The following is a 24,991-nucleotide window of genomic DNA, read 5'->3' as shown; positions in this document are numbered from 1 at the left end:
TCTCTCTCTCTCCAACACAGGCAGACACACAGATAAACAGTGAACATCCATACCCATAATGATAACATAAAACAGACCCTTAGGAACACCATTCCACAAATACACACACACACACACACACACACACGAGCCTACTACACTCAAAGGACTGAGCTCCCATCTAATGAGTGCACTGGGGCTGCATTAGTGTAGCTTGCAGTTAATGTACTGCTGAGACATCGCAAATGAGTGGCTTCTTCAAGCACTTTTGTTTAAGCTGATTATGTCTGTGTGCCTATTGTGTGTGTGTGTGTGTGTGTGTGTGTGTGTGTGTGTGTGCGCGCGCGCGCGTGTGTGTGTGCGCGAGAGAGAGAGACTATGCTTGTATAGTGTGAGTATGCAAGAGAGACACAAAGAGAGCAGGCCTGAAGGGTTAGCAGTAGTCTCAGCTACACTGCATTGAGTTGAATATTGCCACAGAAACACACACACAAACCCACAAACACACACACACACACACACATGTTCAAGCTAACATACATACACTCAGCCAGATCTATTCCATTATAGCCCCAGCCCGTGTGTTGTCAGCTCCAGGCTGGCGGTCATTGCTCACAGTGGACTGCTGCGCATGGATCTCGGGCCGCTAGCCAGCCTCCGGCGGCTCCACCATGGACAGTCCAATTACCTCAGAGTTAAGGGGACCGCTACAGCACGGCTGGAAAGCAACAATGAGCACTGTCTCAGCACTTGGCATCCTGGTCAGGCATTTCTCTACTGCCCGTCTACCTGTTTGTTTTTGGACTCTGCTTCTTGGTCGTGTTTTTTTTTTTTTTTGTAGCCTGGTTGTGTTTGGTGTTAGCTTTGGCAGCAGCTGCTGTTGTAGACTGGTGATTGTTTTAGCGTGATTAGTAGTCTGTTGGTAATACTAGTTTAACCTAACAGTGACTACAACAGCTGTCACTGGAAAGACAGAAAATGTAAGAGAGGCTAAACATTTAGGAACGAAACACCGTCAAGGACAATAGCTGAAGGTCAGCACCAAAACGAGTCCCACCCTCAACACATTTAGGCTGTCCTCTCTCCCTCGTCTTCCTCTTAACGTTGGTCTTTATGCTGGGCTCTCAGAGGGAATCATCAGAGGGGGCCGCTAACTTTAACCCCAACTCCTCTGCTCTCCAAATGCCAAGCCGATAAGCCGACTTCTGCACCAATGTGTCACACACACACCCACACACACACACACACACACACACACACACACACACACACACCTTCAAGAAGTAGCAACACAGAGGTGAGACAGACAAGTGGTGACATTTTAAATTTGTCAAATACCCACCCACAATCGTTCTCTCTAAACTTTTCTCCATCTCTTTTAGCTCAAACACCAACCTCAAAACTCTGTCCTTGACGGAAATCCTGTCCTTGCTCAAATGTCCCTCCCTGAACTTTGCGAGTGAAACTTTCTGGCAGAAGAATAAGCCAGTGCTTAGAGTGGCGCCATTACCAGGTGGCGGGACCTGCTTTAGATGAATACTTTCTAATGGACATTGCTCTCCACCTCCCCCGTCCAATCAGCATCACCCCGGACACCAGAGCAGAGGAGGGATGATGGAGAACACCAGAGAGAGAGAGAGAGAGAGAGAGAGAGAGAGAGAGAGAGAGAGAGAGAGAGAGAGAGAGAGAGAGAGAGAGAGAGAGAGAGAGAGCAGGGAGAATGAGAGCAAGACAAAGACCCAGAGAAAGATGTATAGATGGATGAATAGGACACCAAAGTATAAACCTCATTCAACACACAGACACACACACAGCATCACACGCTCCCACTGCCTTGCAGGGTTGCCTCAGCAACTGGAATTAGGCTTGAGGAGAAGAGAGGAACTCCAGTGACAGGAGGAGAGGAGGAAGGACTGACAGAGAAGAGAAGAGAAGAGAAGAATGAGAGAGAGAGATGCTGAGATGGATACTTCCTGCTTCAGGAAATATCAACAGCAGGCAGTAGGCTGCTCAGCAGTGTTGCTGTGGTTTCCCTACACCAGCAGCTGTGTCACTGGCCAAAGAGATGCTCACCTCTTCCACCGCTGGCCCTTACTCTGAGCAAGAATCCAGCACCAAGCGAAAGAGGAAGAGAAAGGAGTTATACACATGTGATGCGATGAGGGAGGGGGAAAGAAATCACTATTCTCACACACACAGTCTGAATTCCCACAGTGGCACAGGAAATAAATAGAAATGCATTATTCAAGGCAGTCATGTGACAGTGGGAAGCACACATACAGCCCCGCAATCCCGTACAAGCAGTGCATCTGAAATACAGTCAGTGTGTGAGAGGAGGTAAAAGCCAGTCAGATGTTTCTGTTTGAACTTCAACCCAGCAGTGACCCGATGAAAGCACTGACCCGAGGCCAGTGCAGAATACCAACACCAACGTTCCAGACTAGCATTAGTAAACATGGCTGAAAATCAGCTCCATTTGCAGTTACCTACGTACTCTCTTAAATGAGTGTTTTTTAAGGAAATAAAAACAGATGGTATTAGTATTAGTGATGGGAGTTTATGTCCTGATTGACTGAGTGCGTGCGTGAGGTGGATGGTTGTCCAGCCGAAGGACATTACTATCCATTACTGCAGCACTCTCATTCAGGTCTAGAGGGGGCCAACGATCCGGCCTGACTCGATGGTGCTGATTTATATTCCGCTTTGCCGATCACAAATAGACCCCCGTCTGGCAAAGCTCACTCGCCGCAAAACTTCTTAGACTCGCACTGAAACTCCCCAAGACTAATTAGGCTGTCAAAGAGAAGGCTAGTTCCTCTGATCACAGCACAGAGGCGGCAGGAGCAGGTCAAAGCATGGCCACACACGCACATACACTAGTACACACACAAGTGCGCGCACACACACACACTCCCACAGGGCAGTGTCATTTGCATAAAAGCATGTTGTTTTATGCTATTCATCAAGACTCCATTTTGCATCCTATTCTTAATTTATCATCCACTTTCAGCTCTTCCTACCAGCAGTAGAATGAGTAAAAGCACACACACACACACACACACACACACACACACAACCACACCTGACATGCTCTATCTTATGCATTTAACCTGAGTGTGTGTGTGTGTGTGTGTGTGTGTGTGTGGTTGCCCTCCTCCTACCAGGGACTGCAGCCTCTATTTTTAGCCGGTGGAATGAGATCCAGTTGAACGGAAGCCTTGCTCTGTTGGGTGGGAGTGGCACTGAGGATGTGAAGATCAACTAGTTTCACCAGTAATTGCAATCAGAATCAGCCGCTTGCGAGCCATGGGGATTTCAGCAGAAAGTTTGACATTTAACTGAACTACAGTAGGCGATCTATTAATCCTGCGTTGAGACAGGCCGTGCCAGAGCTCTGCACTCAGCTGGTGCACAGGATGTGACTGGCCGGGTGGTCTACCAGCAACCACATATCTGGACAGACAGCAGTGTGAATGCTGAATTCTACAGTGAGACCGAGAGACAATGGCACAGACAAAAACAGAACATCCATTAACCATAATGGCACCAACTGGCAAACACGCTGAAAAAAAAATAACTGTCAAATGCAACTCGACTTCCAAATTAATGTCAGATTTGCACAAATTGACTTCAACAAGACGACAAGACACACAATTTCCAAAAAAAAACCATGGATAGATTTTGCTCCGATTTTGCACAAATGTTTGACAGCCAGATCTAATTTCTAGTGACCACAACAGCGGTGCGTGTGAGTGAAAAATTAGTAGCCACATTTCCCAACTGGACGGGCTTATTTGGTCAGCTCTGAAATGTGACATAACGGACGCTCACAATAACACACACACTCCAACAGCACTTAAAACTGTACTAATTAGGCTATAAGCCTTTGGCTCGCTTCTCTCTGGGGAAGTGTGCATAGTGCAGGACTGTCAGTCTGTGACTTATATACACACACACACACACACACACACACACATACAGACACACACAGACTCCATTTAACTCTTGTCAGCGCCATCCAAGTTGAACACAATCCTTCCCCTTAATCTCTCTCTGTCACCATGTCTCTCTCTCTCTCTCCGTCCTTCTCTCCCTCCCCCCCTCTCGTCCTCCTCCTCCTCACACCTGTCAGGTCTTTATTAGAACATAAGTGTTGCTTCAGCGCCCCAAGAGCACAAGGAGCCAGTCACAGGCAGCAGCTCCTCCATCGCCATCACCCTGTCTGTGCTCCACTTCTCTCCTCTCAAGCCTTCATCATCCCCCTCTCTCTCTCTCTGTCTGTATGCGTGTATGTATATATATATATATATATATACACATACATACACACACACACACACACACACTGTATAGCCACTCTGGTTTCCACGCCTCTTCCTCTCAAACTCTTTCATCCTTCGCCTGTGTCCTTCATCCTTGTCTGTTCATTCTGTCCTCCACCAAAGCCACAGTCTATCAAAGCCAGTCTGAGCTACTGTTGACTTTTACTCTTCCTTGGCCTTCTCTGGCTGCTTTGTGCTGGACCATAATTCCAGCCAAGCCTCCAACCCAACCCACCCTCCCACCCCCCACCGCATGCTCCCCAGTCGGTAGCCTACCCACCCTGGGTGAGATCAAAGTGCATCAGGCATCTGTGAGGGCTGGATGTGCCATGGCTGGCCCAGATGTCTCGCGTCTCGTCTCCCCGTCTGGAGGTGTGTGTGTGTGTGTGTGTGTGTGTGTGTGTGGCCGGCCGCCTGCTTAGCGCTGGTCCGTCTTTGTGCTGCCGCGGCGTCTCTTGGCTGTGGAGCGGAAGCGGTCGCTAGAACAGAGAGAAACACAGGACACAAAAGGGGATCTTGAGAGGGAAGCCCGGCTCAGTCGGAACACTCTGACATCTCATCAATGGTCGTGGTCACTTCATTCCATTCTACAACACTCAACACCAGACTCCATTTCAGCCGCTTTCACATAATCAGAACTTTCCATGTGTGTGTGTCGACGTGTGCCATGGATCTATAGCACAATGACGTCTGTCTCGTACCAATCTAAACAGTATCTGTAATAACTTCCTCTCCATAGCAAACTAGCGCCTGGGGCAGAAGTAGTGATGACTTTATTAATGACCCATTAAATTGGCACAGATGAGAAAAACATTAGTGCGCCTCACCGATGACTCATTGGTGAGTGACTCCTGCGCTGCTGACGCATTCGTCTAAACGCGGCAATTAGAGGGAGCGCGTAGTGCGGCGACATCGCTATCCCCAAACACCAGAGCCCTTTATCACCTTTAGCACACACACACACACACATCACGTGTGGAGAGTCCTCATTTTAACACTTCCCTCTGGGTGTTCACTTAAACACACACACACACACACACACACACACACACACACACACACACACACACACACACACACACACACACACACACACACACACACACACACACACACACACACACACACACACACACACACACACACACACACACACACACACACACACACACTTCTTTTAAACTCTTAACACACACCTGCTCTCTTACTCACACACAGCCTTCTCCAGTCCCATTCATTAGCAAAATAGAGCATAAAAATATATTTGTTGCCATTGGCAAATAGATCTACAGACACTGCACAACAATCATGATCCAACACACACATACACACACACACAGACTTGGAGCCAGGAGGAAAGGTCCGAAACAGTGCAGGGAGCCCAAACCAACAGTGTCTCAACACTTGCTTTCTTTATTCTCCTGCCCAGACACAGACACACACACACACACACACACACACACACATCAAAAGCGCTGTAGTCTCTACAGAATCGGCAGCTTCTCCCTCGCTGGCATCCCACTCTACTCTTCCTTTTGTTCACAGAGGGCATCAGAAACATGCAAACACATCCAGTGCCCTGCCACAGCAGTCTCCGCCACCCTAAACCTACTGTACCCCTCTCTCTCTGGTCAACAGACAGAGAAATAGTAGTCCTCCACACACACACACACACAAGCAGTAGGATTGTGTATGTGCCTGTATCTATGCCTTGGCTGGATGGTCCAACAACTCACCTGTTATGTGCCTAGGTACTCATGTTTCTAGTGTGTGTGTGTGTGTGTGTGTGTGTGTGTGTGTGTGTGTGTGTGTGTGTGTGTGTGTGTGTGTGTGCGCGTGTTCACTTACGAATGAACACAAGTTAAGAGCTGCTGACAGGCCGACGTGGGGAGGGAGGGAGGGAGCGAGTGAGCGAGCGCAGGAGGAGGAGGAGGAGGAGGAAGAGAAAGGCGGAAGCAGAGAGGGAGCAGGGCAGACGAGTGTGACAGAGAGCGGCTGGAAAGCCGAGCGAGGGAATGAGAAGAGAAAGGCACGGAAATGGGAAAGCGGCAGAACGTGAGCGATGAGCGCGCGGAGGAGGCGTGAGAGATGGGATGATGCACTACTACACGCTGATGAAAGAGAGGGAGACAGAGAGACAGACAGAGGAGAAGAGAGAGGGAGACAGAGAGACGGAGGAGGAGGAGGAGGAGAGGGAGCGCCGGAGGGAGAGATGAGCTGAGCTCAGGTAGAGAGGAACGAAAGAGCAAGAAACGAATGAATAAAAAAAAAGACAGGGAAGAGAGGGATTGGGGGAGCGAAGGAGGGGAAGGGAGGTGAGCGGAAGGACAGATTAAGTGAAAGAGAGGAGAGACAGAGCAGGGAAGAGACATGAAAAAGAACATCAGTCCTCAGAACAGAGCAAGAGAGGGAAACAGACAGAGGGGGGGAAAGGAGGATCACTGGAGAGAGAGAGAGAGAGAAAAAAATCAAGAACGTTTGTTACTTTGAACGCAAGAAATGAGGGGAGAGTCAAGGGGAGGCAGCTCACACTGTGGGGGGCGCTGTGTGTGTGTGTGTGTGTGTGTGTGTGTGTGTGTGTGTGTGTGTGTGTGAGGGAGAGAGAAAATCTGTAGAGCAGATAATCAGTCACAATCAGCTCCCACCTGACCCTGTACGCAATCATGTGTGCAAACACACACACAAACACACACACACACACACATAGATCAGGGCTCCAACAATTAATTGATTAATGTCACGACCCTGTCATGGTCAGACCTGCACCCCGCCCATTCTTGTATTATTATTCTGTTTGTGTCATTGTTCCAGCAGGGGGCGGTAGACGTGCCAGTGCACAGTCTGCGCACAGGTGTGCGAGATTTGGGCCTGATGTGGGCCAGTGAATAAAATGGCCACTTCCCATGATGCGGGCGGACTCCCTCTCCTCTCGACCGTCGTTCTATTATGTTATAGTTTGAGTCTGTTGATACATTGTACTTATAATACCCCTAGACACTGATGCACTACACCTTACTTTTTATAGCTTCATTATACTGACTTTCTATTATTACTTAATAAATATCATTTATTGTTACTTTTGCGTGGAACTCCCTTTATGTTACCCATGCTTGAGCCAGCGTGTGTGACATGTGGGGATCTCGTCCGGGATTAATTCGGTTCGGTAGCTATTTTGGTACGAACGTGCTTTTCCGGGAGTTCCACTCTGTTTGCTTAGGCCTAATTGTAATTGTTTGGGTTAATTGATTTGCGGTTTCCGGTTGGCTTTGACGGTGAGAGGGAGTTCCGCGGCGTCCTGTGCCTAGATGCAGGTCTACCTTTTTGCATGCAGCGTTTTTCACATGTGCTTGGCGTTTGAGACCTGGAGAAGACAAATAGGGTAAGTTTGAGCTACATGAACCCCTGGTGTTAGGTGAGACCGCCTAAACGTTTGTTGTTTTTAGTTAAATTGTTTAGTTTAAATTGGCGTGTCGAACGTGGGGAGACTGGCTAGCAGTCTAATCGCAGGAGGGCACGCTGAAGACATAGGCTATGGAAATATGCAGGGTTGTCTTTTTTCGTAGTTAGATACTGGGGCAGCTCCTGTTAGTGGCCAGTTTATTTCTCCGGTGTTCTCTGACGCTGGGTTTCATTGTGAATGAAAGACGCGCATGAGTTGGTTTTGAGTGATTGGGCTTGGAATGAGAGAGGCATTCTAAATAGACAACGTAGTTTTGATGCCTGTTTTGTAGCAGGGAATTTTGTTAAATGATTAGTAGGCCTAATTAATGGAAAATCTCAGTGACTTTTTGGCTTCCCCATCGGAAGAGGGTTTAAATAGTCTTAAGAAGGATCAACTGCGACAAGTCGCGCAGCATTACCAATTTGAGTTAAATCTTTCGAAATCGGCAAGGAAAGAAGAGATAAAACAAGTGGTTTCAACAAGATTGGTAGAAATGGAGGTTATTTCTTTAAATGTAGATGCAGATTCGGTGGTTCCAAAAGACGCATCTACTCCTAGAGGTGTTCATATGACTTTTGAGGAGCAAAAGGCTATACTGGAGTTAGAGATGAAACGTGATAAATTGGCAGCGATAGAGAGAGAGCAGGAGAGATTGCTTGAGTACGAAAAGCTGAAGGTGCGTGAGCGACAGACTGAGAGAGAAAATGAGCTAGAGCGAGAGAGGTTTAAGCTCATTGAAGAGGGCAAAATTCCTGGTGGTCCGGATAGAGTTGGGCCTACACCTCAGCCAAACCCAGAGTTAAAACTGTCGCATATGATCCGATTTTTGCCTAAATTTAACGAACGTGACCCCGATGTCTTCTTTTCATTGTTCGAAAATATAGCGGATGATCGAGGTTGGAGAGATGAGGAATGCACCTTGTTATTGCAGGCAGTGATTACGGGTCGGGCCCAGGATGCTTTTGTAGCCCTTAGTGTTGAGGAGCGTAAAAGTTATAAGGCGGTGAAAGACGCAATTTTGAAGGCTTATGAGCTCATTCCGGAGGCATACAGGCAGCGTTTTAGAAATTGGAGAAAAGGGGACAGGCAAACACACACGGAACTTGCTCGTGAGTTAAACCAGGTGTTCTTTCGTTGGTGCGCGGCCGAAGGAGTTAACACATATGATAGTCTAACTGATTTGGTAGTGTTGGAACAATTTAAAAATATTATTCCAGATCGACTTGAAACTTACATAAATGAACATAAAGTTAAAACTGCTGCAGAAGCTGCAGTGCTTGCAGATCAGTTTGTATTGACTCACAAACCTAAACCGAGAGATCAAGCGCCTCAGAGTTTTAGCCGTGATGATTTTCGCCCCAGACGTTTCACTAGTGGCCCAAGAACAGATTATGGTGCACGAAATAAGACTGATGAGGGGAATTGTCATTATTGCATGGGCGAGGGTCATTGGAAAAACGAGTGTCCCGTATTGCATGATCGACATCGAAATAGGGATTCTTCTAAGTCTGTTTCGGGAAAAGTTGGGGTGAGTTTGGTGGCCTGGTCTGGCCGGACTGTCTCCTCTACGGTGAGGACTCAGAGTTGTGGTACCTCTACGGAGGGGTTGGGTGGTGAGAGCGCTCGTCCTTCTAAGGAGGAGCCGCAGAAAGGACGAAATAGTTTTGATGAATGTGCTAGTGAGAGCTATGGTCCGTTCCTTACAACAGGCTATGTGTCCTTAGTCGGCAGTTCTGTAAAAGTGCCCGTAAGAGTGTTGCGTGACACAGGAGCTAGCGAGAGCTTTATTGTGCAGTCAGTCTTGCCATTTAATAAAACATCTGACACTGGGAGTTGCGTCCTGATTCGAGGTTTTGAGATGCAGACGATCTCCGCTCCTCTCCATCGGGTGGAGTTACATTCTGATTTGGTGCAAGGAGAGTTTGTTATGGCTGTTCGTCCCTCACTGCCTGTGCCAAAGGTGGATGTGATCATTGGGAACAATATTGCTGGTGGATGTGTTTGGCCGGGTGTGCTACCACCTCCTGTTGTGAATGTTGAGCCTGTTTTACCAATTGTATCTGATGAGGGTGCGAATGAGTTCCCAGATGTTGGTGCGGCTTGTGCGGTGACTCAGGCCACTGGTCACGCACAAGATGATCAGTTTGTTGATGTTTGTCAAATTTTGCCTGTGTTACCATCCTCCCTGTCTCGTGCTGATTTAATTGCAGCTCAAAGAAAAGATGAAGAGTTAAGTGAGCTACTTAATGCAGCATTGTCTGAGGGTAATGTGAGAAGCGCGAAGAGTGGCTATTTTACTGTGGATGATTTATTGGTGCGCAAGTGGCTGCCGTCTGATTCTGATGTCCAGAGACCGGTGTTGCAGGTGGTTATGCCAAGAGAACATCGTGATTTAGTTTTGCAGACTGCTCATGGTGGTGTGTCTGGGCACTTTGGTGTCCGCAAAACATACTGTCGGTTGTTGGAGCATTTTTATTGGCCGAAAGTAAAACGTGATGTGGCCAAGTTTGTGAGAACATGTAATCTCTGTCAGATTGCGAGAGAACCCAATCAGTCAGTGGTTTTGCTGCCGATGCCTGGGTCGCCTTTCTGCGCGAAGTTTGTTGGACCTGTTGTGCGTCAGGTGACAGAACGTGACTATTTGGTGGAAACGCCCGACAGAAGAGCAATGCAGTTACGTCACATACATTTGCCTAAATCAGACTGTTCGCAAGCTAGTAGTGAAACTGTTTCCAGTGGCGATAAAGTAAGATCTGCTGCTTTGGCTGTAGTCGAGTGTGGGCCCGTTACGTCTCAACTGGTGGCAGCAGATGACGATGTGATTGGTCCAGACGACACATTGTTACAGTCACGGCTGAAAAGTTTGGCTACTCTTGAAAATTTGGACTGTCTTTTAAATCGCTTGTCCCTTCAACATGAAGAGTTGCAGTCTTTGATTCTGTCTTTTAATGGCCTTCTTTCTGATAAGTTTTCCTTTACTGATTCAACTCAACACGATATTGAGGTTGGCGGTACACTGCCCATTTGTCAACGGGTTTTTCGAGTTGCTCCACAAAAGCAGAAGTGTTTAGATACAGAACTTAAATATTCGTTGAATCATGCTCATAGGTATTCGTCACATCGGCTGTACGGATAATGCCATGGCTGATGCCCTGTCCCATGACTTGAAGACTACTAAGCCTAAATGATTGCCATGTCTTGTTCTGTCTCCTGGCTTTGTGTTTCTCCTGTCTCCTGTCCAGTCTATCCTTAAATTTGCTTTTTCCAGGCGCCGGAGATTGCTGGTTGTGCTGAGATTGGGAGGTTTGGGGAAGTCTAGAGGGCAGTAGGCTGATAAAGACTGGTGGTGGATGGGTTTCTAAAGTCTGGTTGGGTTATGGGTGTTGGTGGTGGTGGATTTTCTATTGTTGTCTATGCCCAAATGTTTTAGATATGTTATAGCTTAAAATGGTTTGAATGTTTATTCTTGGTGCAGACTTCCCACCAAGGTGGATCGTCTGTTTTAAGAGGGGGGGTGTCACGACCCTGTCATGGTCAGACCTGCACCCCGCCCATTCTTGTATTATTATTCTGTTTGTGTCATTGTTCCAGCAGGGGGCGGTAGACGTGCCAGTGCACAGTCTGCGCACAGGTGTGCGAGATTTGGGCCTGATGTGGGCCAGTGAATAAAATGGCCACTTCCCATGATGCGGGCGGACTCCCTCTCCTCTCGACCGTCGTTCTATTATGTTATAGTTTGAGTCTGTTGATACATTGTACTTATAATACCCCTAGACACTGATGCACTACACCTTACTTTTTATAGCTTCATTATACTGACTTTCTATTATTACTTAATAAATATCATTTATTGTTACTTTTGCGTGGAACTCCCTTTATGTTACCCATGCTTGAGCCAGCGTGTGTGACATTAATCAATTAGATGTAGAGTACTAAATAAGTTGGCAACTATTTTGGTAATCGGTTATTAAGCTTGTGTCACTTTCTTGTTACTAAAACGCAAAATTATCTTATTAAATGTAATATGTTCTGCTTTAGTTTCTCCTCTATGACAGTAAGCTAAATAGCGCTGGTTGTGAGAACAAAACAAGGACAAGGGCTAATCTTGGGTTTTGGGCAACACTGACAAACATTTTTGTCACAATTTTATCTTCACTTTTATTCTTTTGGTAATTTTCATAGGACTAAAATGATATGTGGGGTAGCTAGTAGGAACATTAAAATCAATGTGAGAATAGTTCAGTTTAAAGTCATTCCATGTACACTGCTCAAAAAAATAAAGGGAACACTGGTTCATAGGAGTATAGCATCAAGTCAGTCACACTTGTGAGATATTGATTTGGCCAGTTTTGTAACAGAGGTGGTTTGTGAATCAGGTTGACCTGCTTTGATGTCAACAACATTTTCTACAGGTGTACTAGAGGGCCAACTGTGAGATGACCCCCAAAACAGTTATGTTTTTACAGGTGGTGGCACCTGGTAATTTTTCCATCTTCATCCTTCTTGACTGATTTGTCACTAGTTTTGCATTTGGATAAGGTCAGTGTTACCACTGGTAGCATAAGCCAGTATCTGGAGCCTACAGAGGTTGCACAGGGTAGTCCAACTCCTTCAGATTGGCACACCAATACGTTCCATTGCCAAAATGACTGCTCTGTCTCCCCCTGCAGTCTCAAGAGCATGGAAGAGATTCCAGGAGACAGGCAATTGCTCTAGGAGAGCAGGGCAGAGTGGTAGAAGATCCTTAACCCAGTAGCAGGACCAGTATCTGCTCCTTTGTGCAAGGAGGAACAGTAGAAGCCCTACTAGAGCCTTACAGAATGACCTCTAGCAGGTCACTGGTGTGAATGTCTCTGGCCACACTGCCAGAAACAGACTTCATGAAGGTGGCCTGAGGGCCCGATGGCCTCTAGAGGGACCTGTGCTCCCTGCCCAGCACTGTGGAGCTCAATTGACATTTGCCATAGAATGCAAAATTGGCAGGTCTAACACTAGTGCCCTGTACTTTTCACAGATGAGAGCAGGTTCACCCTGAGCACATGTGACAGACATTGAAGGGTCTGGAGATGTCGTGGAGAACGTTATGCTGCCTGCAACATCATTCAGCATCATTCAGCATGACCGGTTTGGTGGTGGGTCAGTAATGGTCTGGGGAGGCATACCCTTGGAGGGATGCACAGAACAGGGCAGTGAACACAGGTCCCTCTAGAGGCTATCGGGCCCTCAGGTCAACCTCATAAAGTCCATTTCTGACAATGTGGTCTGAGACATTCACACCAGCGGCCTGCTGGAGGTCATTCTGTAGGGCTCTAGCAAAACTCCTACTGTTCCTCCTTGCACAAAGGAGCAGATACTGGTCCTGCTATTGGGTTAACGACCATCTACCACTCTGCCCTGCTCTCCTAGAGCAACTGCCTGTCTCCTGGAATCTCTTCCATGCTCTTGAGACTGCAATGGGAGACACAGCAATTTTTTTGCCAATGACAAGTATTGGTGTGCCATTCTGGAGGAGTTGGACTACCCTGTGCAACCTCTGTAGGCTCCAGATACTGGCTTATGCTACCAGTAGTAACACTGACCCTATCCAAATGCAAAACTAGTGAAAATCAGTCAAGAAGGATGAAGATGGAAAAATTACCAGTTGCCACCACCTGTAAAAACATTCCTGTTTTGGGGGTCGTCTCACAGTTGCCCCTCTAGTACAACTGCAGTAAATTTTGTTGACATCAAAGCGGGTCAACCTGATTCACAACCACCTCTGTTACATAACTGTCCAGATCAATATCCCACAAGTGTGACTGACTTGATGCTATACTCCTATGAACCAGTGTTCCCTTTATTTTTTTGAGCAGTGTATAAAGTGCCAATGATCTACCATGCTTCATTCATACATAAATACACTTACTTGGTTACATTGTATACCTACAGTATGAGTTTTCACTCTTGTCCCTGAGGTAAAAAAAATGATTTTGCCTCAATTCATTTATCTACAGTACAACATTGGCCTTGGCTTGTACATTACATGCCCATACACTGAGCCACTTGCACACAGATTTTCAAGTACTAGCTACCCCACATACCATTTTAATCCTAAAAAAAAAAAAACCTTCCCTTTTTCAATCCTTCAACTTGTCAAGCAAATTATATGTGGAGAGCTCAAACACTGACACCTCATTAATAAAATATAGCCTAGCATGTAAAGAAAACAAATACACCAAATGCATACGAAAACAAGTGTATACTACCCTTAAAGTAACTGTTTTTGCACTTTTTTCAAAATGTAGGGCCTTGAAGAAAATCAATGAGCATGGCGTACAAACTTGTAATGGTTCAGTCAAACTGAGAACATGTTTGTCTTACCCCCTACAAAGTGTGGGCTGCTTACTGTATGCTATGAATAATACGTTTCATTATATTAATGCCCAAACATAGCTTCCCAGATTATGTGATTTTCAGGCTGTGAAGCTAACTGAAAGCTGAAAAAGTAATTTTAAGGGCTGAACATATAGGAATTTATAGGGCATCTGAACAGAAATATTTTACAGGTCTTATTTTTAGGACCCATTCTTGATATACAAGGTTTGAACAAAATCTGTGATGGTGCAGCGATAAGCTTATTTGATTTGACACGGAATGACCCTGAAAATAATCATTGCTACTATAGTAGCAATTATATAGTTATATGCTATTATAGTAGTTCAAAATTGCAGAAGTACACCCATAGCCTGCCAACTAAATAACAGAACACACACACACACACACTGACAAAATGGCAGTTAAGTGGAGACAAAAAGCCAAAAGAGGATCTTTCCTGGATTCAAACAGAGTCAATGGTATCCCCAAAAGCACACAGTCCCAGTCTCACAGGTGCCCCACCAGCCGCAGCCCTGTCTCCCCTGCACTCCTCTCAGCATCGCACCCCCCTTTCTCCTCTCCTCCACACCCCAAAGAGAAGAGCGGCTCTGGCTCAGACAGGGGCCATCCATCTCTCACACAGAGCAAGACACACACACAAGTGGATCAAAAGACACAGAGAATGTGGGGAAAGACAGACAGGTGGACCGTGCCAGGTGAAAAACCCAGAGAGCCAGAAAAGAGGTATGTGCCCTGATATGGAGGACGAGAAAACAGTGGGTCTGTGTGTGTGTGTGTGTGTGTGTGTGTGTGTAAAGGAAGACAAACCTGAAGATCACCAATCCCCAATCTCCCCTCCGACCGCTAGACTAATCCTACAACCAATTTAAATGTGAATTCAAATATTCATACCGCAACCTGCAAATCCACCTCTGACAGCAAACTGATCCTACCTGTTCACCCCTCAGGCTGTGTGTGTGTGTGTGTGTGTGTGTGTGTGTGTGTGTGTGTGTGTGTGTGTGTGTGTGTGTGTGTGTGTGTGTGTGTGTGTGTGTGTGCATATATATATATGACTGAACAACGAAAATCATGCAATTTTATGGAAAAACAAGTGGATTTTGTCGCTCCTTGTTTCCGTGTGTGTGTGGGGAAGTCCTGTGCTGACCCAAAGGTGAAGGTTAAACATAAACACAACAGCGGGCTTGTTGGGGAGTGTCAGAGGGAAAGCCCCGTGACAGCGCGTCCTGATCACGTCCATAAACAAACACCACCACAGCACTTCAAGCGGTATCGATTAACACATTAACGCAACAGATACTGCCTCCTGGGAATAACACCTCACACTGTCCACGCTGAAGCTGAGAGAGAGAGGGAAGGGGAGAGAGAGAGGGAGAGAGAGAGAGAGAGAGAGAGAAAGAGAGAGAGAGATGAGTAGAGTAAGTGTGTGCATGTACAGACACTGAGCGGCTGCTAATTGACTGCAATGCTGAGGGAGAGCTGCAGCAAGGCTGGGCTACGAGACTGTGCACCTGCACTACCAGCAAATGTCAGGACGGAAAGGAGAGCGTGTCTTACACACACACACAGACACACACACAGACAGACGCACACACACACACACACAGACACACACACAGACAGACACACACACACACACGGGGGGAAAGACTAGAGTATTTTTCCCCTCCTCCCCCACGGAGAGACTGTTGCTGGTGCGTGCCCTTTAAGCACCTCTAAAGCGCAGCTCTGAGGCCTCTCCTGCGCCCAGTGTTCCGCGTGGAGCTCAACTGCGCAACCACCCCGGCCTGCTCAACCGCACCGGCCTCCCAGCAGGTAGAGAACAGCAGGGCCCACACCTCCATACCTCCATACCTCCCTCTCCTCCATACCTCCCTCTCTCTCCTCCCTCCTTCCCTCGGGCTGTGGCTGAGCTCGGCTGCGTACAGCGCCGTCTCTCCCTGGCATCTCGGCGGTGGCCTGCGGCCATGGGCCCCAGCCAGACATCCAGACAGCCAGCCAGCCCGCCCGCCTCCCTGCCTGCCTCTCAGCCTGGAGGGGGGAGATGGGTGCTCCCCCTCTGCCTCGTCTCCCACCCAGCACTTCAGCCCGCTTCCCCAGGCTCAGAACACAGAGGCCCGCCTCCTCTACGGAACTTCCACAGCGGCGGGGAATGGACGCTCATCACCACAGCTGCCTCAAACCACGAGGAGCGGGAGAAAATGGAGATCACAATCTCCATTCCTCTTTCTCAAGAAAGTGAGAGAGAGAGAGAGAGAGAGAGGACTCGCAACATTTCAAAATCCCTGGTAGGCCTTCCGGCAGGCATTCTTGAAACCATTTATTTACCAAGCAGCGCAAACATACAGATTAATTTAGATCTGTCATTGCACTGAAAATTCAAATTAGAAAAGAGATTGAGAGATCGAATGGTGTGGTATTAGTCCCTCTGATTTAAAGCACTGAAGATACTGATTCTGATTTAGCCTAAAGCTCTTCAATGTAAACACCATTATAATTCAAATATGGCTATGGTTATGGTTAAGGTTATGGAATAAAAAGAAATGCTGCTTGCATGGTGCTGTTTGATGATGTGGGCCACTGATGGTGTATTGTCACTTTGACATATCTGTTTAAATGCTAGTCTACAGTACATTGTCACATTTTGACATTATAACAAAAGGATAAATTGAAGGGTTGCTTTTGCTGGGCATGGTCAGATGTGATGTGAACCTGATGGGCTACAACACCCAAAAACAAATGGAGAGGTGTTTTTGGAGTTAACTCATCCTACGAAAGTCAAATGAGATGTTTAAGTTCCATCTGAGGCAGCAGAAGAGATCGTGTGTGTGTTCTCTTTGGTCTTAAAATAAACTGCAGACTTGTGAACTTGAAAGCTGTCGATAGCACTAGCTGCCCTATAGACTTGGCTTGTGACATGAAAACAAGCCGGGATAAAATAATCAACACCTTCTTCATTTGGTGGTCAACGTTGAGAGTGGAAAAGGCAAATAAATTACAGAATTCACGGAAATTCATTTCACTTAAGGAATAATTCCTGATAGCTAATTGGGCTGCTGAAGTTTGGTAGCCCAAGATTGTGCAAGCCCGAGAGAGAGAGACAGAGAGAGAGAGAGAGAGGGAGAGCGAGCTGGAGCATGTTGGGTGTGATGGTTACCTGTGGTGTGGGGTGGGGAAGCGTGTCCCCTCTGTTAGGTGTTAGGCATTGAGGGAAGCACAGAGAAAGTAGTGGCACCGCCGTCTGCATGGAAAGGAGTCACGTCCTTATCAGCAAGTGGAACGGATCAGGCCTAAAGCGCTCTGCTCTTGCTATTAGAGAGAGAGAGTGTGAGAGTGTGTGTGTGGGTGGGTGTGTGTGAGTGTGTGTGTGTGGGTGGTGTCTGCATGCAAACCCAAATGAAAGCCTCAGGCAATGGAAAGCCATTTGTGTTTGGAGCAGAGTTCGCCATTCCTATCAACTTTAGTTTAACACGCGGCTCCCGCTCGCTCTCCCGCTCGCTCTCTCGCTTGCTCTCTCGCTGTCCCTCTCTCTGACACACACAGAGACATGTGCCTTGGAACACACACACACACACACACACACACACACACACCGACAACCCACATACCCACTTATCTGCCACTGTGTGCAGACGTCCGGAGATCAAAGGTTTTACAGATGGCTTAACGAGCCGTTAGAACTGCAGCAGCAGGAGGCCGCCACACACACACACACACACACACACACACACACACACACACCTGAGACAGAGCTGAGACACCAGAAAGGGAAGGGAGGGGGGGGGAGGGTTGGCAGTGGAAAGGTGCTACTTAAGGAAAGAGACTGGCGGGGAGGGTGTTGGTGTGGCAGGAGTGACGGCTAAAACGAGGAACAAATTTAACACGGCGAAAAAGGGAGAGAGGAATCACGCTCAAGACAGTTCCCTCATGAGGTGATCACTCACTCACTCATTCACTCACACGCTCTCACACTTTCCGCCGCTCATCCATACCTTACTGCTATACTCTGGCCTCAAACCTGCCAGACCAAATGCCCGTGCAGTCCCACAGCCAGTGGTGTACTGAGAGGGGGGGGGGGGGGGGGCATGGTGAAGCACGCGCTCAAGGCCTGAGAAATGAAAGTGACAGCGAGAGAGAGAGGCAGGGAGAAGGTCAAATGAAGTCGGCCTCCTTTTAATTAAGCAACAAAAAGGGCTTTAAAAATTAAAAAGCCAGCTTTGCAGCAACAAAATGAGCTTGAAAGCATGCCAGAAGTCCTCTGCAACTCCCTCTCTCTCAGACACACACACAAACCGACATACACACACACACCACTCTATGACTGCTGTTTCTTTCTTTCTTTCTTGGGAGTGAATGATTTAAGTGGCATACTCGCTCGCTGGAGCGGAGGGCAGAGGGAAACCAACCTGCTTCTACCAGCAGCTGCCTTTCCTAGCACTTGCTTAACTGTCTTCAGAGAGTGCGTGAACGACTGATGAAGCGTGTGTGTGTGTGTGTGTGTGTGTGTGTGTATCAAATGTGCTATGTGTGTGCGCGCGTGTGTCTGTGTGCGTGTGTGTGTCTGTATCACATGTGCTCTTTCTCTGTGTGTGTGTGTGTGTGTGTGCATCACGTGTTATCTGTGTGCATATCACATGTGCTCTCTCTCTGTGTGTGTGTGTGTGTGTGTGTGTGTGTGTGTGTTTTGCATGAGCGCTGGCCGTTCCATCGGCGTGCCGTGACTGACAGGCAGGCTCTTGCCAGCTGTGCCGAGGGCCTCTGGTGGCTCTCTCTCACGCGTGTCCAGGAGAGAGGCCGGGCCGGGCCGCGCCGCGCCACAGAGACGTGCAGCACACAAGACAGGACCGAGGGGCACACCGAGCCTGGCAGGACTGACAGACAGACAACCAGGCAAAGCCAGCCCACAGAAGCGTGCATTCCGGTTGTTACTGTGTCGAAACCTGCTGAGTGGAGAGACTAAAGCTTCCATTTCCACTGTTGCCACAGTTAATAGGTCACTTAGGGTGGGATGACTATGTCTAAATTACAGTAGATATTACAGTAGATACTGGAACTTAGGCATTCTCAGGCCAGAGTGTGTGCGTAGGGCACTGGAGTATACATGAACCCATAGAATTATGTCAGCAGTTCCTTTGCGCTGCTTATTACAAACCTGGTCAAGTCAAGGGGGAGGCATTTGCTCACGGCGGGACATTACAGGATAATTGTGTTTGTGGACATGAAGACTAATGTTAATCATGACTTTAATTAGAATGGCACACCACTGAGTTTTCCTGTTCTTTTCGCAGGGGTAAAGTAAACACAGGTTTGAGTGGCCAATTAGACCCGCACACAGCATCCTCAGAACAGAACAATGGAAAGGTCAACGTGTAGAGTAGCCAGTGCGTCTAAGCAGCAAAGCTACGGATTTCATTATCTTACAGTAAACAGCACAAATTATTCATACTGCAATTACATGGCAAACTATACCTGACCTCTGAATTCTGCAAGTATGACGTTTTTCCCCCATGACTATTCATAAACAGGCTATGGTCAGGACAAGTCATTTATGATGGGAACCGAAACCGAGTTCCAAGTACCAGATTCCGATAAAAAAAAAAAAATGTAGAATTTCAGTTCCGCTTATTGGTTCCTAAACGTGATAAACCTTATTACTGTAAACAATGGCTACAAACCGGAAATGACGTACGTAGCCATACGTACCTGCAACTATAGGATGTGTCATCATGTATGGCTAATGTGTCAGTGGCTAGTGCTGAGATGGACTGTGACAATCATCCAAATGTGGCTTCACTTCAGTCAGACAAGTCTTACAAAAACTGTGTTGGCGAGATGTGACCTTTGGGGCCGTTTCTTGAGATGCTCCAGTGTGACATTTTAAGCGTGGTAATCAAGTTGGGAAAACAGATTTGAATACCACTAGCTCCTGTGGTTGCTACAGATACATATGCACATACATACATACGTGCATTCACACAGCTCGCAAACAGCCAAACCCAGAGGAAAATGCACACAACTACACACACACACAGTCCTACAGAGGCAATGTATTGTCTTTTTTGTCGCTTCTGTTTTTTTTTTTTTTAATCCCAACCAATCCCAGCTGACCTCTCTGTTTTGCAACTGCTCTTGTCAGAGTGGCTCAAAGTTTGCCCTCCCCCAAACCCCCCTCCCGCATCCCACTGTCCTTCAGGGCATAACACTCGCACTCGCACTCACACACTTAACAGGGGAGCGAGCAAAGGGTACCATACAGGATGGCACCGGGCCAAGCGCGGGATGAAGAAGTCCCCACTACTGTAGAGAAGATAACAGCAGGGGGGAAAGGGCAGGAGAGAACGAGGGAGAGAGAGAAAGAGAGGGAGATAGAGTGGGGAAAGAGAGAGCAGAAGAACGGAGAGGAGAGGAGAGAGAGTTAAGCGGTGAGAACGCCGAGGAGAAGGAGGGGGAGCCGTAATTGGGAGCCGCGTCGCAATCAATAGCAACAGCACAGTCTGGAGGATCAGCACCAACAGCCCAACACCACCCCACACACACACACACAGTCACACACACACACACACACACACACACACACAGGGTCCCCAAACACCAGCACACTGGCCACAGAGAGAGAGAGAGAGAGAGAGAGAGAGAGTGAGTGTGTCGTGGGGGGGTGAAAGGGAGAGAATGCGGGAGAAAAGGAGGAAGAGGAAGAGGGGAAAAAAGAGAACAAGAGGCCGCAAAAGCAAGAAAGAGAGAAGGCAATTTCACAACGCTATGAGCTATCGATTTCACCATCACAATCCTCTTTCTCCTCCCCATCCTTCCACCTCCCATTCCCACACACACACACACACACACACACACTTTAAACCCTCAGCCTGTATTTTATCTGTCCTCTGTAAAATGCTCTCTCCATTCAGCCCATGCTCATAAACACAATCATATCTCCGGCAGGCCTGTGGCGGAGGCCTGGAATCTTCCCAACGTGCCTTTTCCTGCCCGCGCCCCAATCTCCATGGGCATCTCCCATTGATGCCCAGATAGCGCAGACACTCAGGATGCCAGCTCAGATAATGAGTGAGATTCCTGCCATACCACATACAGCACCAACCATTCACCAACAAACCAACACACACACAGACACACTATACACACACACAGTCACACACACACACACACACACACACACACACACACACACACACACACACACACGGAGTGTATAAGTCAAGACAAACACACTGATTTTCTAACTGGCCTCCTCAGAGGGGGCAGAGTGGGTTGAAATGTCTGCTGCATCGTTGGCAACAATTCCAGTCTATGAGTGGGGAGCGATAGATAGAAGGAAGGACAGGAGAATAGGAGATAACTTAGATGCCACAGAGATGCCGAAGACAGTAGCATGGTGGCACACGCACACACAAGAGCACACACACACACGCGCACACACACACACTGTTGTTTGCATACCCTGTCGCTGGAATAGGCGCCGTTTATGACTGTTTATGCGCTACTTTGATTGCTGACAGTAAACACATTATCAGAATCATTCTCTGAAGCATCTTGCATCTGTTTGCATTAATGACAGCCGTTACAAGGGTGCACATGTTGTGTTGGGGTAGTGTGGTGGAGCACACACACTTACACATACACACACACACACACACAGGAGCTATAGAAGGACCCACAAGCAGGTCCATATCTCACCTACAAGCAGCCTACCTGGATCCAGCGTGAATGGGACAAAGTGTAAGGCAATCAATGGTCAAGATAATCAAGGTATTGCTAGACTATTTGCCTAGACTCCAAGATAAGACCCTGTGTGTGTGTGTGTGTGTGTGTGTGTGTGTGTGTGTGTGTGTGTGTGTGTGTGTGTGGTTACGATATTACCTATCAGTGGTGGGTGGAAGTGTGTGTGATGTCTTTGGTGAGATGTTAAGGCTGCAGGAAATACCAAAGGTTTGCAACTGAAATAGAAATCTGGCTCCAAAGTAGTGCAATCAGCTGTTTTGTTTGTTTGTTTGTTTTTAATGGGTTGAAAAAGTCCAGAAAAGGACCTGTTATTTCTTGCCTTATTGGTCCTTAGGGCATTATAAGTGGATTGCTGAATAGACGTTAGGTAAGCTATTGTGTTTATTTAAGAGCTCCGTAGGGTATCAGTTTAGCATATTCACAGACAGACTATGAAAATCAATACGTGGCCCAAGCTGATGTTACAGAAATAACTATTAAGTGTTATCTACACTCAAATCAGCTGTTAAAATAGGAACTACATAACGTAATAATAATAATATGTAAGGTGTATATTAAATATAGAATCTAATATAGGATGCTAAATGTACATTGTACACATTGTAAGGTGCATAAAACAGTCTTTTTGGCTTTTGTTTACAATGTGAGAAGTCTACCTTGGTGGAAAGAGTTCATTACTGCAAATTCACATGCAATTAATCACATGAAAAATAAAAGTATTATTCTTTTTTCACCAGCCAAGGGGTAAAACTCCTGCTTCTCTACTGCTGAGCAACTTTGCACGTTATTGTTCCGTGAACTTCAGCTTTTCAGAGTGCGGTGATTTGAAAAACAAAAGTTCTTCTCTTACGCATGCAAATCTCGTCTCGCACAGCATGCGTTTTCCTTGACGTGAAAGGCAAACACAGATCTAGCGTGTGACCAGCTGGTTTAACAGCACCATAGACCGGCGCCTGGCTTCTCTGTGAGGGAGTGTGAGGTGCATTCTGATGGCGGGCCCTCTTCCCAGTTACTGAGCGCGGGGGAAAAGGGAGGAATGGAGAGAGCTGAAAATGACTCCACAGGAATGGAAAGACCATAGCGCGTGCACACACACACACACACACACACGCACACACACACACACACAGACAGACACACAGACACACGTAGCTGCCTCACACTCTGGACCGAAAAACAATATCAGCTGCAAGGTCTTAAAAGCAGACTGTGGTATGGAGGCAGACATGTCCCAAATCCCAATCCATATTTCAATTTTCCCTCCTCTCATGCAAACTAATTCAACCCTTCTTGCCATCTCTCTACAGCAATACAACAATCAGCAGCAGACAAGAAATGAGCACATTCGCATAGCACACTCGCTCACACTGTACCCTCTTGCACACTCTCCCTCTCCCTCTCATATGCTCACTCTCACACTCTCTCTCATACACACACACACACACACACACCATGCTGCTAGGTCCCATTAGCCCACGCTCACATCCGTTCCAGAGCAGCAGAGGGGAGCCGGTGTGCGGGGTGATCATGCGCACCTTCATGTGAACTGCCCCACTGTTGGCCCTCTCACCAGGCTCACACGGCGGCACGCTGCACTGTGACCGAGGCCAGGTGCGGCCGCATGCAGCACCAGCGGAGCAGAACACACCCACACATCCGCCTCCGCAGCTCCTCACGGCGCCAGGTGAGCTGCAGCGGGAGAAGTGACCGGTCCGGGGGTGGACGGGGGACGGTGGGGATGGGGGAGCAAGCATGATCTCAGCAGCTCCTTTATCGAAGTCATCCCAGATCTTTGCCGTGACAGAGAGGGATCACCTGTAGATGGGAGCATCTGCACTGTAGCAGAATGGAGGAAAAGGGCAGAAGAAAAGAAGGCCGTGTCCAAAGGTTTGACCGACAACATCAGAATAGGCCTTTGCAGGTAAACCCGGGCCAAAGGACGTGTTGTCAGACACAATCCACACTTTATCATTTTGAAAACCACAAGCCAAACATGGAAAGATATCCACTCGATCATGGTCACAGAGCTACTGTTTTTTTTTGGTGTGTGCTATTGGGCTCATCCAGCTATTCACTTCCATTCACAATCGCCTTCATGGCTGCATCCAAGCCTGTCTGTAGCACTGCTGTTCCGCCACAAAAGCGGTGCATAGATCTGCCTGCCAGGCCAGACTCCCGCTACCGCTTCCCCCCCTTGAGAAGCAGGGGACTGGGGCTTTTGTTCCCCCTTCTAAAGAGCTCAAGGCCTGGCTCGGTCAGCTCACACACCCAGACATGGCAGTCGAGCGGAGCAGGGAGTCGTTTATTTCCGGCACGTCACCGATGCCTTCTTTGTGTCCTCCACACAGGGCAGAGGCAGAGCTTTTGCCGGGGGCTGTTTACCTGCCAAACTTCCTTCCTGTGTTTTGAGCTATTCAATTTACAAATTGTTGTTTTTGCTGCAAGAAAACTGTGGCTTGACCTTTCCATGATGAATATAAATTGTTATCTATTAAACGTTTGCACTGCGTGCCTGTGTGGGTAACAGGGGGTGAACGCAATCAGCACAATGCAGGCCATAGTGCATCTTAGCCTACGAGTTATGGAACGTTTCAAAATGTTACTCACTTGTTAGCCTAAAATGTCCAATTAAATCCACCAATAGGGGGGAAAAGACCATGATGGCCGATCTCTCAAAATCTGTGCAACAGTATCAAAATATTTCAGTTCATTTGCTCCCAGTCCAGGCTGGTAAATTAGCGCAGCAGATTATTATTACGGGTAATTTCATGAGAGCTCGGGGTGAGCGTGTTTTAAATGGAGCTACACACTAATTGATGGATTGCTTTATTTTGAAGGAGTGGGAGGTGTGTGTGTGTGTGTGTGTGTGTGTGTGTGTGGAGAGAGACAGAGGGAGAAGTTTTAGATTTGAACACTTTCAGCAAGACAGCAAAGTGATGGAGGATATTTTGTGAGCTCCTCATCGGTTCAACAGAACATTACTGAGTCATCACATGCATATACACACACACACACACACACACACACACACACACTTACAGTGAGAGAGAGAGAAGTACAAATCTGCTCAGCTGGCGGTGAGCTCCTGTCAGAAAAGCTGACTCAAACCCAGATAACCGGAGGCAAAACTTTACTCTAT

General features: G+C 47.4%; 1 protein-coding gene across 2 annotated transcripts in view; it reads right to left on the bottom strand.

Annotated features, from left to right (window-relative positions):
• The window catches only part of spop (speckle type BTB/POZ protein), a 71,454-nt gene that overhangs the window by 43,248 nt on the left and 3,215 nt on the right, over positions 1-24,991 (bottom strand). Inside the window, exon 2 of one of the 2 annotated variants that reach the window (XM_062533112.1) lies at positions 4,582-4,780. The exons of the other annotated variant lie outside the window; for it this stretch is intronic. The gene's annotated coding sequence lies outside the window, so the exon portion shown is untranslated. The remainder of the gene's footprint in view (positions 1-4,581; positions 4,781-24,991) is intronic. 2 annotated transcript variants of the gene reach the window in all.

Source organism: Sardina pilchardus, chromosome 3 (genome assembly GCF_963854185.1).
Source record: "Sardina pilchardus chromosome 3, fSarPil1.1, whole genome shotgun sequence".
In the NCBI taxonomy this organism is placed as follows: domain Eukaryota; kingdom Metazoa; phylum Chordata; class Actinopteri; order Clupeiformes; family Clupeidae; genus Sardina; species Sardina pilchardus.
Note: the sequence above shows the minus strand (reverse complement) of the source record. Positions and strands in the feature narration are given on the sequence as shown.